Source organism: Saccostrea echinata, unplaced genomic scaffold, assembly GCF_033153115.1.
Source record: "Saccostrea echinata isolate AGI-Se365-2 ecotype Australia unplaced genomic scaffold, CSIRO_AGI_Sech_v1 ptg000001l, whole genome shotgun sequence".
NCBI lineage: Eukaryota > Metazoa > Mollusca > Bivalvia > Ostreida > Ostreidae > Saccostrea > Saccostrea echinata.
Genome location: NW_026889750.1, coordinates 37,318,362 through 37,336,279, shown reverse-complemented (window position 1 = coordinate 37,336,279; position 17,918 = coordinate 37,318,362). Strand labels below are relative to the sequence as shown.

General features: G+C 37.2%; 2 long non-coding RNA genes across 2 annotated transcripts; both read right to left on the bottom strand.

The window, feature by feature from the left end:
- Positions 1-377: 377 nt before the first annotated feature.
- On the bottom strand, positions 378-1,754 carry LOC133178986 (uncharacterized). The gene is made up of 2 exons (XR_009720082.1): positions 1,657-1,754; positions 378-618 (listed from the first exon to the last, which is right to left on the bottom strand). It is a non-coding gene; the product is annotated as an uncharacterized LOC133178986 (long non-coding RNA).
- A 12,266-nt stretch (positions 1,755-14,020) lies between these two features.
- On the bottom strand, positions 14,021-17,661 carry LOC133178978 (uncharacterized). The gene is made up of 3 exons (XR_009720080.1): positions 17,545-17,661; positions 15,090-15,188; positions 14,021-14,565 (listed from the first exon to the last, which is right to left on the bottom strand). It is a non-coding gene; the product is annotated as an uncharacterized LOC133178978 (long non-coding RNA).
- Between the last annotated feature and the right edge of the window lie 257 nt (positions 17,662-17,918).

The following is a 17,918-nucleotide window of genomic DNA, read 5'->3' as shown; positions in this document are numbered from 1 at the left end:
TATTTATTTATAAGTATAGATGTAATGCTATGGCTAAGTGATGTGTCAAGCACTTAACAGTTAAAATTCAAAATTAGAAGAAGTGTACATCCGAATGAAATTCTTACGCATGTAAAGAATAATGTAAGTATTCACCATGTAACTGAATAAACGTCTGCATCTCAAGGTAAATGCATTAAAATAATGTTTGCTAGTACATGTACTTAACAAATTTAACAAAACTGTCAGTGCATAGTAAACAAAGTAGTGCAGGGCGTTGGTAGTTAAATTTGCCGGATGCCTCATATGGAATCAACTCGGATCGGACTAAGCCGATCCCGAAATAGACATACAGACAATCTATTTTTTTGTTAAAAAAACAACAAACAAATAAATAATAAAGTTGTTCAAATCACATAAAATTTATTTTGACAATTTTCAGGTAAAGTATTGGTTTTCATTAATAATAGCCTCGGCCATGAATTGGTACAACGCAGTCTCTACCACAACCATTGTTGCAGCACTTCTGGTAGAACGGGCAATCCCTGTCAGTTTCACAGGTCACCAGACAAGTGGTGAACACGTCACTGGGTAATCTTGGACATCTTCCAGGGTGCGGTGGAAGTATCAGTCCAGCGGCTGGGATGAAAAATTATAATAAATGGATTGTTACTATTTCAAAGGTTCACTTAAGGAATGTTTTTAAGTTTTGTGTGAGTTATTGTCACGTAGGCATATTTCATGAAGCGCTAGCGCTTCATGAAAAATATGCCTACGTGCAAGTCTGTGTGATTTACACACCAATAATTCACACTAAACTAAAAAACATTCCCTATATTTACATTTTACAAGTTTAAAAGCACCAATAATGTACTCAATATTTGAATTTCTTGTTGCCCTATATCGTTACATCTCTGTAGCCTCATTGTGACGTCACTTTAGCGCGAGTTTCACCGTGTATATTTCTACGCGTGAGTATACACCAAATGACTTTCAAATCAATTGCACAGTTGGCTTAGTAGAAAAAACAGCAAATGTAAATATTGATAAATATACATTTCAATATTTGTTAATGAAAAAAATCCTCGAATGGCTTCAACACTCCGACGTACACGTGAAATTTTCCGGACGAACTTTTTTTTTCGTCAGGAATTTTTGTAGTGCTTTTTGAAAAAAAATAATTTAACATTAATTTACAGTGAAAATATTTCTAATCGCCTGTATTTCCCCTCACCAGTAATGACTCGCATATTATACGACTATTTTGTGGTTTGTGAAATTTCGTACACCCGGTAATCACAAATCTTTGATAAGAAGATAAGACTTTCTAAATGTATACCATGCATTTGTTTTATCATAGTTGCAAACCCTAAAAATCTATATAAAAATTACATCAAAAGGCTAACACTCATACCTAAAATGCAATGTTATCGATCTTGTCTTTAAGTACCAAAATACATTTTAACTGATAAATAATCTTTTCTCGTGAGAAAAATTAACTTTTCCTTGAAAAGGTGAATACAAGTAAATATTCCTTCCAAAAAACAAAGGTTAAATTCAGGCTTCATATATGTACAATATATGGACAATAAGGACAATGGTTCGCGTATGATCATCGAATAAATTGTGATTTTAAATTGATTCCAATTAATGTAGTATTTAAACTGAACATCTTACCAAATGTGCATAGTAATCCCAGCAGAAGGACACTTAAGGCTTTAGACATGCTGATTTGACAAAGCTTACGTTATGACAACTACAACAGAAACTCCTTTTATATGCTAAATTAGCTGAAAAAACCTCGGTGATTTGCTTAACAAATTATTAAAATCATGATTTTATTTTTAGTTTGACCCATGAGGTCCAGGAAATCACGACGCTGACGTGTCTTTAAGTAGTGAACATGTTTTGTTTAGCGAATCAGATAATATAATTAAAATAAAACGCTAACGATACAAAATTTTAATTCATCATTAATATAGGAAACAATGGCAAAAAATGTGAAAAGCCTCGCATTGTACATCGACACTTTTCTCATAAGAAATGATAGCAGCCCTAATGGTAGATGTTGCTTACATTGTTTTTGATGCATGTAAGAGGCATTTTAGTAATTCTTAAAGCCACAAAGAAAACATGCCAGCGTATAAAAAATACTGTTCATGCAGATTTTCATGTTCACTAATGTTTCTAGAAAGACTAAGAACAATTCATGATGAATTACATTAAACAATTATGGAAGAAAATGTATTGCTCTTTATCTTAGCACTAACTTTGCCTCTAGAATTTTTCTGCTTTTTCAAAAACTTATAAATTGACTAACTAACATGACAATATGTTTATTTTCCATTGGTGATTTAATAAATGTTGTCAGTATTGGTTTAATTGAAAAGCTTTGCAATAGCAGGAGTTTACAGGGAAAATAAAGGGGAATATACAGCTTGTCATGTGCAGGTAATTAGAGTGTTTAATTGCGCAATAATGGGAATTTTATTTTTAAACAGCGTTTGATTCGTAAAAGGAATTAAAAAAAAAACAGATGTTAATTTTGACAGGATGAATATGGTAAAAGGTAGTTTCTACTTTTGACTTTGTTTTTTCATTAGTTTATATAAGATTTCTTTGTGAAACTTTTATATTATTATACAAAACTTAACTCTTATTTATATTATAAGAAACCAAGGTCTGGAAATGGTGAAGGGATGAAGGCAAATTTACATAAGTTCAAGGGGGTATTAACTGTCATTTATACAAACATATACCATCATGAGTAATTGTTTTTAACCATTTTTGTCCAGGTTTTGTGGGCATTTCATCACTGAGTACAAAGTGATAACCGTTGTATATATTACGGTCATCAAAAATATCGGCAGTCCTGATCAGTTGGACATTTTTACTCACGATTTCAGATAATTGTCAGTTTCTCATTGTTACATACGATAATAAACAAGTTTAAAGTAATGTTATCTTAATGTCAGTCGTTGTTATTTACCCATATTAAAGGTCATAGTAATATTTTTTGGCCTTTGCTCTACAGAAAAATAAAAGTGAAAACTTTTATACTTGTTACTTTTCTTGCCCGCTTATCGTTCTTGATTTTGTGGTTTTATGACGTCATAAGAGCCCACTGATGTAAATAGAGCATTAGATTAATGTATTTCTACCATATTTTATCTAGGTAATTTAAGCTATTTTTGTTAATATAAATGTGTCTATGTTTTCTGGCGAGTTATGTGATTTCGTAGTTCAGTCAATTCAGTTTGAGCGAGTCGTTAATAAGGCACGGCAACTCAGAACTGGAGCTTTTTATCGAATGATGATCCTGATGATTATCCTATATAAGATTACGCTTAAATTAAGCTACAACTTCGATTACTTACTCTACATCAAACCTTTAGAAACCAAAAAAAAAATTTCCTGTTTAATACACATATAAAACATACCAAGAGGATTTCATCGTCATTAAAAAAATCTATTAAGTCGTTTTTTATTCGACGAAAAATCGCACAATGCAACATAGTGTAGTACAATTCGTTATATGTATCCTGTGCTGAGCCCGTGTATGTATTCCCGTGTTGAACCTCTTATGTGTATGTGTGCGTATGACGTCACGCCTTTTTGTGTATTATTAAAAAGAAGACGCCATTCTGTGTAAGAACCTACGGGTAACCACTGTGAACTATTTCGACCTGCTGTGTGCGGTCTGGGGCTGCTGTGTGCGCCTCACATACATAATAACTTGCTGCTGTGTGCGCTCGTTATCTGTGTATATTTGTGTATTTGTTAACTGTTTTGTTTTGTGTAATAAATGTCATTACAACATTGGCGACGAGGATAAACGGCGCGAAACATCCGGCCATGTGCTTTTAAAAAAATCAAACTCAGTAATACTTTAGATAACGATTCAGAACCCATATATTTTAGCCTATACTAGTGTATTGGATAGGTTAATTCATATATAGAGTAAGTTTTGAGAAGATAAAGGTTAATTCGTAAAATTTATTGTTCGTTCGAATTTCCTCGGTATGTAAGGGCAGCCAAGTTCTACATAGGCTTACACATACTTGTTATTCCATGTAGGCAATCACATACTTTTCATCCAGATAACCTGTGGTTTATAGCTGTTCTGTTTTAAGTCCTGTTAACTTACTTTATTATAAAATTGTAGCTTAAAAAAAAAAGTTAAACAAAAAAAAAAAAAGTTGAGTAACCCCCCCCCCCCCCCCCAACATCTATAGGGTGGGCGCACGCTGCACTTTGCTAATTTTTTTTTTTTTTAGGAAGGAGTAAAATAAAGATTTATTCATATTGCCATGTGCATGACTAACACCTGTGTTAATTTCTGATTTCATCAAACAGCAAAAACTGTCGAACTTTGTCAACTTACCAATTTTGCTCTAGCAATTTGTGTATGGTTATTGGCCATAATTAAATTGCTACATCTTTCTACTTTCTTTCTTTCTATCTATGATCAAATATTCTAATTCAAATACAAATTTGTACTGCTGCTTTTCAATAAATAACACAAACATTTAACATGCGGGTAAATATTCAAACTGCTACTGAGGAAGAGCTCCAGAGTTTAGAGAATATTGGAGAAAAGAGAGCTCAAGCTATAATTCAATTGCGAGATATGCTGAATTTCCCTATTTCCGTTCAACTGCTGGCTTACGCCTCAAGAATCAAGGAAGAAGTATGGCAGCAGTGGATCAATGAAGGTCTCATTGAATTAGATGATGATAACGGACGACCAAGTCAGGCTGTGGGATATGAAGATCTTAGTCGCGAACTTAGAACAACTAACCAGAAATTAGAAGCCTGCTATTATGAAAAGGAGGATCTGCACCACAGATTGAATTTGCAGCAAGGCAGAATGCAAATGCAAGCAGAGGAACTTCATAGTAAAGACTTGGCCCTAAAGGAAAAAGAAACTCGAATTTCTGAACTTCAAAAAGAGCTTGACAGACGAACACCTGTACATATACCGAGCTTACCACTGAGTAATCTTCAGAATCTTCAGACGCCTTTGGACAGGGTAGGAATTAAGCAAGAACCCATTACACCGCATCTTACCTCTTTGAGGGTAGAACCTAGTCAATGCACCATGGAAGGAGGCCACATGATGACTGGTAGTAGGTCTTATTCACCATTTGAGTTAGGACCAATGCAGTCATTCACTGCATTTCCTTCTTCAGGAGTACCATCATTTCACTCTTCTACCCCCTGTAGTGTGGGTGGTGCAAACATGCAACTGGATCTTGGCCGTCAGAGTTCTACTCATGGAGATAGGTTTTCCAGCGCCGACCTGAGACAACCAAAACAGAGACGTACACAGGCTACTAGATATAGAGGAGAAAGTAGCTCTGGCTCCTCAGACTCAGAAGATTCCAGTGAGTCTGATGACTCTCATAACCTTACCAGAAGGAGAACTCGTCATGGTAAATCCCGAAGGAGCCCGTCAAGACCTAAGATGCCTACCTTCCGTGGCGACAAGAACTGGGACTCATTTATCTTCCAGTTCCAAAGACAAGTGAAACAATATAACTGGAGTGAGCGAAAAGCAAAGGGAAGGCTACTTGACTGTCTGCAGGACAAGGCGTTAGATTTCGCTCGTGAACTAACACATTGTAGCTATCAAGATCTCTTGAAGAAAATGTCAAGGCGATTCAGTACAAAAGAGGCACCTATATCTGCAAGGCGTCAATTACAATTTGTACGACAGAAGGAGGATGAAACTTTTGAGGAATTCTCTCAAAGAGTCCATTTTCTAACCATGGATGGACTTCCAGAAGCTAATGACAGCACTGTTGATCAAATGGCAGTAGAAGCTTTCCTTAGGGGATGCAAGGACAAGGAAGCTGCTCACCTTGCAATGGAAAAGAATCCAAAGAGCATTTACAAAGCGTTGAAGTATGTCAAAGCAGCTGTGAACAATCGCAGGGCACTGTTTGGTTCAAGAACTAATTACAATACCCGCCGTGTAAGTTTCCAAGATGACTGTGTGGAGCCAGCTATAGATGAAGCATGCATTCGAACCCTTCATGACTCGAAACGAGACACCTCAGAGAAACTTGAAGGCCTGATTGCTAAACTCATAGGACTAATGGAACGAAAGGACCAGCCAAGGTCAAGGTCTCCGACACCCCCATCAAGCCCACAACAACGTCGTTGTTACCTCTGTAAGGGATATGGTCACTTGCAAAGGGATTGCCCCCAGGCTAGAGACAAGGGAAGAAGCCCTAGCCCCGATAAGAAAGATTTAAACTTCCGAGGACTGGGCGGATTGGCCAACACTCAGTCCAGTCAGTAAATTTTGGCCAGCCACCACTGGTGAATGAAAGTCTAGATGAAAATTATGAAACGTGTCATGAAGAGCTGGAGGAAACACCAGATGAATCACTCTTGTCAGTGGATGAGCTTGGTCATGAACTGAATTCATCTATTGACAGGGATGTCAAGGAAATACTAGTAAAACAAGTAAATGTAGCTAGCCTTGTGATCCCTATCCATATACAATCAAAGAAAGTTTCTGCTGTAGTAGATACTGCTGCCCAAGTATCTGTGATGAATCTTCAACTCGCTAGAGAATTAGGACTTGATATTGACGACAGGCAGTTCATATACCTGAGGGGTGTGGTACCCAATGAAAGAATACCTGGGTATACCATAAAAAATGTCCCAGTTTGCATAGGTAAAACCTACCTTGCAGACTTATATGCAGCAGATATAACTGATAGTATATTACTTGGTTTGGATTTCTCATTAAAATATAAATGCATTGTAGACCTGAAGGATAACATATTGCAAATAGGCAGCAGTACCAGGGATAGTTAAAAGAACTGAAAATGGCACAGATGTTGATATAAGGAAAGTTTTCATACAGGGAAGGACAGTCATCCCTCCAAATACAGTTTCCTGTGCAAATGTTGTTCTGGATGGACTTAACATTGATGATGGCAGACATGTAGTTCTCGAACCTTTGAAGACCAATAAAAAGTTTGTCATGGCAGCAACCATAGTTGATTCGGGAAAATCAGCTAAAGTCAATATTATGAACCCTACAAATGGTACGATTGTTCTAAAGGCCGGGAAGCACATAGGCAATGCAGTAGACCTCAGCGAGGAATTAGGAGACATAGAACAATATTACATAAAAGGTGCTCAAGCATTTAGCCAACCAGCCCCAGCAAAGGAACTGGATCTGCCTGATCACTTATGTGACTTGTTTGTTAGAACTTGCAAGGATTTGAATGCTGAAGAGTCTACCAAAGTCAAGGCACTGCTTATTAAGTACAGTGATGTCTTTGCAAAACATGACTTAGATTTGGGGTGCTTTTCTGAGATTAGACATCAGATTAATACTGGATCTTCCTCCCCAGTGCGACAAAAAATGCGTAGAACTCCCTTTGGATTTGAAGGAGAAGAAGAGACACACTCACAAAAGATGTTGGATGCCAAGGTTATACAGCCTTCAACTTCTGAATGGTCATCTGCTCCTGTGTTAGTTCGGAAAAAGGACGGGTCAGTCAGATGGTGCATAGATTATCGCCAGTTAAACCAAAAGACCGTCAAGGACTCTTACCCCCTTCCTAACATAGAAGATTGTCTCTCAACACTATCCGGCTCAATCTACTTCAGCACATTAGATATGGAGTCAGGGTACTATCAAGTAGAAATTGACCCAGCAGACCGGAAAAAGACAGCATTTATCACTAGATTTGGGTTGTTTGAGCATGTCCGCATGGGGTTCGGACTGTGTAATGCCCCCGCCACATTCCAAAGAGTTATACAGTTAGTGTTGCGTGGCCTTACATGGAAAGATGTCATTGCTTACCTAGACAATGTTAATGTTCTTGGCAAGTCCTTTGAAGAGCATTTGAACAACCTTAATGTAGTTCTAGAGAGATTTAGTAGATATAACTTGAAGCTCAAGCCAAGAAAGTGCTTCTTATTCCAGACAGAATGCGAGTTCTTGGGGAAGCGAATTACTCGAGAGGGTGTAAGCATCGCTCCAGCCAAATTGGATGCTGTTCAGTCTTGGCCTGTTCCTACAGATAAGAAGGAGGTTGAATCCTTCCTCGGCTATGCTAATTATCATCGAGAACATGTACAAGGATATGCTGGGATTTCAAAGTGTCTGTACGAGCTAACAGGTTCAAAAGCAAAGCAATTTCACTGGAATACAGGACACCAAGAGGCATTTGAACGCTTGAAAGCAGCACTATCCTCAGCACCCTGTCTTACTTACCCAACTCCTACTGATGACTTTATTTTAGACACTGATGCGTCTGACTCAACAATAGGAGCTGAGCTAATACAGTTGCAAGATGGGAAGGAACGGACCATAGCCTATGCTAGCCATGTCCTGTTACCAGCACAACGCAAATATTGCACAACACGCAAGGAGTTACTGGCTGTTGTGAAGTTCTGTCGTCATTTTCGTCATTATCTTTTGGGACGACGCTTCACGATACGGACTGACCATAACAGTTTAGTGTGGTTGTTTAGATTTCGAAACATTGAGGGACAGTTATCTCGCTGGATAGAGGAACTTTCCCAGTTTGATATGCAAATTGTCCATCGTAATGGTAACAAGCATTCTAATGCAGACGGCTTGTCACGTATTCCAGATAGATTGGCGGCTTGTGATTGTTATAATGCAGGCGCCAACTTGGAATCTCTTCCTTGTGGAGGTTGCAGTTACTGCTCAAGAGCCTGTCAACAGTGGGAGAGATTTTCAGAAGATGTAGATAATGTAGTTCCACTAGCTCTTAAAGTCGTTAACCCTGAGCTAGGACAAACTGCAGAAGTGTTAACAGTAGAGTACACTATTGATATGCAGACAGATGACCTTGTTGGTGAGGTAAATTGGGCGGAAACAAGAACAAAGGAAGAAGTATCAAAACTACAACATGAAGATGCAGACTTGTCAGTGTTGTTCCAGTGGATAGAGCAACCTCCTACACCACATGACCTACTCCTGAGTAGCCCAGCCTCGAGGTCATACTGGATGTGCAAGAGTCAGTTGTTAGTAAAAGACGGGATACTCTTCTATTCTTGGCGGGATGATTCCAACCGAAGACTTTGCTTACTGGTACCAAGGACCATGCAAGAAGAAGTCCTCTACTGTTGTCATGATATGAAGTCAGCAGCGCATTTGGGGCAAGATAAAACATTGCAGCGCGTCAAGCAACAATACATGTGGTATCGAATGTCCCAAGACTGCCGAGAATATGTCCAGTCATGTTCTATATGCAACAAAAATAAGAAGTCATCAGTCAAGCCAAAAGCTCCTCTTCAGCGCCACCATGCAGGGTACCCAATGGAGCGCGTACATTTAGATATTCTAGGACCATTTACACCTAGTGAACGAGGAAATGTGTATGTCCTTGTTATGATAGACCAGTTTACGAAGTGGATTGAGTGTGTAGCACTTCCAAATCAAACTGCTCAGCTAATAGCCAAGGAGTTCCTTCTCCACTTCATTGTGACATTTGGGTGTCCACTCTCCGTCCACACAGATCAAGGCCGTAATTTTGACGGGGACCTGTTCAAGGCTATGTGTAATGCCTTACAGATATCTAAGACAAGGACGACATCTTATCTACCATCTTCGAATGGACAGGTTGAACGATATAATAGGGTCCTCCTTCAGATGATTCGTTGTTACATAGAGGGCAAAGTAAGAACTTGGGATGTCGACTTACCTCTACTAGTAATGGCCCTTCATTCAACAGAGAACCGTTCCACAGGATATACGCCTAACAGACTCATGCTTGGACGTGAAGTTATTTTGCCACCTGATATTGTGACTGGAATGGCAAGTCTTACGTTGACTGAATATGAGCCAGATGAATGGGTGAGGCATCTGGACAAGATTATGATGGAGGCACACTCGTTTGCAAGGAAGCAACTTGACAGCGTACAGAGAAGGCAGAAACGCCTATACGATTTGAAGCTAAATGAAAGGACATATACCGAAGGAGATATCGTCTACAGGCTAAATGAGGCAACAACAGTAGGACAGAGTCGCAAGTTACAGTCACCCTGAAGGGGTCCCTACCTTGTCATTTCAGCAGATCCACCATTATACACTGTTGTAGATCAGAAAGAGAGACGATTTACTCTACATCATGACAAATTAAAGAGATGCAATGACAGGGAATTGCCATTGTGGATACGGCGATTAAGGAACAAATATTTTGAAGGGGATGAGAGCTCACCTGGTGTCGATAGTGAGGAGAACACATTCATTAATACAGATGACAGCCTGGAGGATTCAAGTGAAACAGATGATACAGTTATAGAGACAAATGATCAGGACATTGTTGGTGACCTGGAGAAAATTCAAGAATCCACTGGTACAACTAGGGCAGGAAGGAAGATCAAGAAACCCGCTCGTCTGGAAGATTATGTATAATTAGAAGTTGTTCTCTTTTTATTTGGTTTTATGGTGCCAGGCAGGCATGAAGTCAAAACTTATTGAGGTTATTTATCTCAATAAGGTACTAATAATAGTTTTTTGTTATTTGATGATGTAATATTTAGCAGTGTCTATTTTTGTATAAGAAGATGTCCGATTATATGGAAGAAGCGTTTTTTGTGCCAGACTATGAAGAAGATATGGAGGATAGTGCAGTAACAACATCACAGAAGTCGAAGAAACTGTCTGGACGGAAGTGTCCATTGTGCACTGCCAGGACACCAGCTATAAAGCCCCATGTTTTACGCACTCACCTTCCTTGGTATTTTGGGGCCTTGACAGCATGCTGGAAATGTGGGGTTCAGGAAGGGAAGCAGTGTTTTCTTAGAGCTAAGCATACCAATGCCGAGGGCCATCCCGAGGGTGTTTTGTTTAATGAGGCCAATAGACGTCGTTGGGTCACTCTAGTGAACGGTTTGCTTCACCGGATATGTTTCCATATTGGACTGGGGTCTCTGGACAACCTTCTCTGTTTCTTGATTGAGCAGCATCTTTATGTGGAGGTTACGAATCCTGCAGCGTCAGACTTCACTGATGGTGAGATTGAGTTACTTAACCTATTTGAGGATGCTAATGGTCTTGCCAGGTCCAATTGTTTTTCCATCCATCCGCCGACATCTGTGGCTTCACTCGTCCATTGGAGGGTCATCTGTAATCTTCTACAGCTCCTGTTACCTGCTGGGCAGAGAGATGTGCTTTCAACCATACAAGAGACAACTTTTTCTGGAGACTTAGTAGTACCAGCTGTTTCTCTTAGTCAGCCAGATCCACTCAAACAACATTTTGGGGATTCACATTTCCATCTGGACATCCTACTTTCGCGAACGGGACTCAGGGATTTTGCTGCATTAGAGGATAAATATGGTGACTCTGACTTTCAACTTGATGTGGCAATTGCTAACTATGTATTTCCAGATCACTGGGAGCGATTCCGTCAGCAGGTTAAGGATCCAAGGATCTACCTTACCTTTGGTCTCCATCCCCACATTGTGAAGAGTGAGTTCTCCATAGTGCAGCTGCGGGAACTTCTGAGTGAGCCTGGTTGTGTTGGTTTAGGAGAGGTTGGCCTTGACTTTACAACATCCTGCCGCTGTAGTCCCAGATGCCGTAGCCTACAGCAATGCAAGAGGGATTCGCTTGCGTGCCAACGATCCTTCCTGAGAGAAATTCTTCCTGTAGCTAAAGACAGAAACCTCACACTAGTGGTGCACTGCCGAGACCTACACTCCGGGTATGCAGCTAAAGAATTTCTTTCTATTTTAGAGGAGTTGGGCCTGACAGACTTGCGAATTCACAGGCACTGTTTCATCGGGAGTACGGAAGAAGCCGTTGAATGGATGGACCGATTGCCAAATGCAAAATTCGGCTTCACTTCTAGCCTCCTTGGGTTGTTTGAAACAGCAGATGCTCTTCGTGCCATACCCATGAGTAGGATTTTACTTGAGTCAGATGCCCCACACTTGCCACCAACTTCCCGTATGAATATCAATACTCCATGGGCCCTTTTGCCAGTTGCGGAGAGAATTGCAGAGCTAAAGAAGACAACATAACCTGAAGTGCCTTTATTGTATTTAATTCATTGCTTCATGTTTATTGTATATCACATAATTCTTGCAATGCGGTGACTTGCCGCATTATTTGTTTTTATTTCAGGTCCCGGATAGGATCAATTCTTTGGAACAGGGGGGAATGTAGTAAATTCGTTATATGTATCCTGTGCTGAGCCCGTGGATGTATTCCCGTGTTGAACCTCTTATGTGTATGTGTGCGTATGACGTCACGCCTTTTTGTGTATTATTAAAAAGAAGACGCCATTCTGTGTAAGAACCTACGGGTAACCACTGTGAACTATTTCGACCTGCTGTGTGCGGTCTGGGGCTGCTGTGTGCGCCTCACATACATAATAACTTGCTGCTGTGTGCGCTCGTTATCTGTGTATATTTGTGTATTTGTTAACTGTTTTGTTTTGTGTAATAAATGTCATTACAACAATAGAATAGAGCAATTTATTAACAATGACATTTCTGCTTAGAATAAAAATTTTGATTAAGTCTATAATATTCTGCTAAAGAAAGATATATGACACGTATGTGGGGAATATCCCTAAGGTGAATCCCCAAAATTAAACACGGGGCCAGTGGTATTGAAGTCCATGATAAACGCAAACCACTGAAAATGTCAGCGTCTTTGAAGTTTCGTTTTCCCGATCGGAAACACACATATTGCTGTAAAAGCGATATAGCAATAGAATCCCTGAGTTTATGACATGATCGTATTCTTCTATAAATATATATATATATATATATATATATATATATATATATATATATATATATATATATATATATATAAAGAAGAAATGTTGAGCCCAGAGCAAATGAGATTGGTACGATGCCGATACTTTGTGCAGTCAAGGTTTGACTCGACATTATCGATTTTTGAAATACTCGGTATGTAATTGTAAACAGTACAGTCCGTGATCAGTCTGCAAATCCATCCATCATTTGCAAGACTACAGTTTTAATATTAATGCTTTTTTCTACAGGTAATACATGTAAAACTTTTGAAATTATATCCTTTACAGAAAAAAAAACTAAATATAATACACATGCACTGGAAAAATAAATTAATCGGTTTGTATACGATGATAAGTACTGATCCTTGATAAATATTTTAACAAATTGAAAGATACCTATATTGTACCTTTTTTGTATTTTATGTATTAAAGTTTACTAAATTAAAAAAATGTCGATTTCTAATTCATTCAATATCTACATTTGGTAGAATCCTTATTCTTCATAGAAATATTTCAACATGTTAGAACTGCCTTTTTTTTTAATACATAGGTCTGTATGTATAAACGTCGTTTGTACTAACTCACATATACATTAAATATACAAGTTTACGTATAGTTCTTGCCAGAGTTGTTTTTAACCCATCTGCATTGTGTTTAAAAATGACAGGATTATTTCTAGAACTTTCAATTACAAAAAAGGGGGGATACATGGAATGAATGCAATAGTCAACAGTGTATTAGCAGAATCTAGACCTTTTTAAATGCATCAAAAGATTCATGAAGAAACATTGCACATAAGAGAAATCATGGCATGAAATCAAGACTAGTGTGTTTTGCCACTTAATTTGCGATAAAATGAAATGTTGCTATATTTCAGGGTGTATTGAAATATTTAGCAAGATACGAGGAGAAATGCAAATTGTAATACACATGCAAACAATGTTTTCTTGACTTAAAAGATTTATGAACCTCAAGAAACATGATACATAAGAGATATCAGAACTCATTATTCTGCTCTTCACAGCTAGATGAAAATGTACACAAAAGATCATTAAAATCAAGTTCCCCTAGCATAATGAAAATATCAATGACTATCAGATTTTGAAAATAATAGAAAATGTTTAACAAAAATGTGTAACAGAATGGGAAAAGCACATGTATTCCCTCATTAATATACATGTATTAGCAATTGAAACATACATGTGAAAAAACTTCTTTCAGATCATTCAAATTCCTATCAAAAGATGCTGCCAAGAAATCTCCAGCATCACATTTTCTGTCTTTCTGAGAGAGTTTTAAAAAAATTGCTACTTGTATTTTTGTTAAGTAATCCTCCATTCTGAAACGCTTTTTCCATTTACAAGTATATATGCGTGTCTTTCGCCACTTTACTTGGATCCTCCTTTTTTCCAGTAATTTTGCCTGTCTTGAATATTGCGGTAAGGTATTCTTTTTGGTCTTCAGTAAACAAAACCTTTAGTTAGGCTTTTTCGTTTTCAATGCCCATCCAGTTGGTTTGATTGGCTCTGTTCATTCCGCTGTTATGATGCCTTCATCATATGATGGACAAGTTGTATTCAAAGCTGACAACTTGTTTTGATATATAATGTTGCACCTATCTATAAGGTTTCTCTCTGATCTGTCACTACAGTTACCTAGGAGATTGTGATTGTCCAGAGATGTTAAGGAACGAAATGATCCGTCGCAGTTCTCATTAATATTGGCACAACTAAACACATGATCTACCGTTTTCCTTTTTTTGGTACCGTCTCGGAGAATTCATTTCTTTCTGTAGTCTCGATCTCATCATCTGAAATGAAATGTAAACTGTGTAGAGTACAAAGTGTTCATTATTTACATTAATCAAATGAATAAAACAACCAAGTATAAACCTCATCATATGATTTGATTCCATTAATAAAAGATATAGTTGGTAGCTGGATTTTTCAAGTTGTACATTTTTTTTATCCCTGATCCTTGCAAAGGAGATAAAACTTACCAGTTGGATAAATAACATATTCAACCATAAACTATATGGGAGTTTCTTTTTATCATGTTTTACACATACTAGTTACTATACTAGTTACTATTATGTATTTTACACAGACTGTTTCTATAAATTTATAATTCATTTTATTTTTCTTCATAACTTTCATGCAAAAGCCAATGTGACATTACAACTGCCTGATATGCAAAACAATATTCTATGACCAATATGCACTGTGTATTGGAGTAAACATGATAGAAACATGCTATTCAGAAATGCTTAATTGAACCTTTATGTAGGCGAGCTTAACATACAGCTTGAAAATTTTAAAATGTACATGTATATACCTGGAGAAAGAACAGCAGGATTTATTTCATTTTTCCAAGTCTTGATGACTTTTAACTGCATAAATGGCACAGTTGTAGTTGTCCATGGTAATAATTTTCCTAGAAAATAATATTTAATATTTTTTTATTATTTTAATTAGTTAATGTATAATAATCACATTAAGAATAATAACATTCCATTTTACTTTTACTACAGCCCATATAAATAAATAACCTGAAAAGAGTGCATAAATCAGTGCATCATCTTTAAGATTATATTACCAGCTGCTTTAGAAAACTCAGAATCTAAACCGTTAAGGTTTTTGACTTGGTTTTGAGAAAACATTTGCAACATATGAGGGGTGATCAAAAAGTTTGCGAACTATCTCTATTTAACAAATCCACAATTCAGATCAGAATGAAATTTGGCACACATATAGTCGTACAGATGTTCTATAAATAGCAGATGTTATGCAATGTTTTGATCCATGTTTGTAATGTCACAATGTGAAACTGACGTCAACATGTAGGTGACTTATGACCAAAAATGGTTGAATCAGTCGTACTCGAGAAACGAACGACTGTAAAGTTAAACGTGTATCTTGGAAATTCCTTTGCAGTAGCATATAATAATTTGTACAAGGTTTATGAAGACAAAGGACTTGCCAGAATTTCTATCATTAATTGGATTGATTGTTTGAGGGAAGGAAGGGAGATGGTTTAAAATGATGTATGACTGTTGCCCAATGAAAGCAAGCTGGGGAAGAGATGTCCTTAGTTGAGCAATTTGTTATAAAAGATCACCAAGTTACAGTTTGAAGAATAGTTGAATATCTTAACAATAATATAATTAACTAGATGGTGCTCGTTGCGAGCAACGAGTGGGTCTTCCGTCTGATTTTGGATAAGATTAGTCAAGATCTTGACTGAGATATTCGTCTGTAAAAAGTGAAAGGATGCATATTGTTTAAAACATTATTCTGAGCTTCTTTTGTTCATTATTGCTTATCAAAATATTTCCCCTTGTTCGAGGTGTCAAAGATTTAGCATTCTGGCCCCTTATTACGTAACATATGATCAAAATTTTATAATATATAGTTGCAGAATGTTAAGATAAACATTTTTGCTTCAGTAATTTATAACAAAATATTCATCATTAAAGAGTTATAGATGAAAGACTTTTGGCTCTTCTGAGCCCCTCATTTGAGGGTCAGCTCCTTTTTCTTGATATCAAATAAAAGGTCTTGTGATTTTAAAGACTTTTTGTTCAACAACTATTCAGAAATTTCCTTTCGTTTAAGAGATATATAGAATAACAATATTTAGGGGCCAACCCTCCAACTCCTTAATGGGGATGTCTTGCAAAAATTAAAAGGATGTATATTGTTTAGAACATAATTCTGAACATCTTTTGTTCAAAAGTGCTTATCAAAATATTTCCCCTTTTCGAGATATATAGTGTCAAAGTTTTAGCATTTTGGCCCCTTGCGACCCCTTATTACGTAACATATGATCAAAATTTTATTATATATAGTTGCAGAATGTTAAGATGAACATTTTTGCTTCAATAACTTATAACAAAATATTCATCATTAAAGAGTTATAGATTAAAGACTTTTGGCCCTTCTGAGCCCCTAATTTGAGGGGTCAGCCCCATTTTCTTGATATCAAATAAAAGGTCTTGTGATTTTAAAGACTTTTTGTTCAATATGTTTTAACAAAATACTTCTATTTAAAATGTTATTATAAGAAATGTCTCTAAAATTCACTCATAAATCACGTCCTAAATTTCGACCCCTACCGAGCTTCCATACAAAACCAAGGTGCACATCTAGAATATGTCCTCTATCACCACTGAAAGTGTCAACACTCTAGCATTTGTCGTTCTTGAGTTTTTGTGCAGACACAAGGTCTATATGTAAAAATCGATCAAAGGGCGATAACTTCTGACCGGAAGTGATTTTTCAGAAACTGAAGCGGCGTTATAAACTTCAGATAGCAACGCATTAACCCTGAAAATTTGAAGCAAATCGATCGAGAGATCTCCGAGAAATCTTCTGCACAAAATCGGTAAGGAAAAAAAAAGAATAATAATAATAAAAAGAAAAGTGAAAAATCAACAATAGAATAATAGAAGGGTCTTCCGCAGAAGACGGAAGACCCTAATAAATCCCTAAAATATCGATTACTTTAGACTTTAAACATATCAGATATGATAAAACAAAGGCGCCCATACTTTATCCACAATGGATAAACGACACTTATAAGACAGAGAACTTGGGTTGGGATGGTCACCAAGCTCATTCACATGGGCAGAACAGTGGCAGATGTGCATTTAAATCGGAGAGGACTACATTAAAAAATAATGAACACTGAAACCTAATTTCATTTCTTTTATCGAATTAATTCAATTAGGTTGCGAACTTTTTGATCACCCCTCGTGCATCAAATGAAGTTTTAGAAATTAAGTTGCTACCTGGCCCAATATTGTATGCCTTCCATACTCGCAATCCATCAGGGCTGAACCCAAAGATGAAATGTTCAGAGATGAAATGTTGGGAATGCCTTTCACACTTGCTTTCTCAGCGTCAGTATCAATGAACTGGAGTGACGGCTTTGATTCTGTACTGTCCTTTTTGCTGCGTGTCAATAACCTACAAAATATTGTAAGAAATCAGGTATGATTAAAATGGTATGATATATAGACCTACTCGGAACCCTATTGATTCACAAAACAACAAAGTCCTACAGAAAATCAACTATTTTGCTACTTGTCAATTTCAGATGCATCCACATATATTTTGATATTTGACTTCCACTCATAAGAACATAACATTTAAGTACATAGAA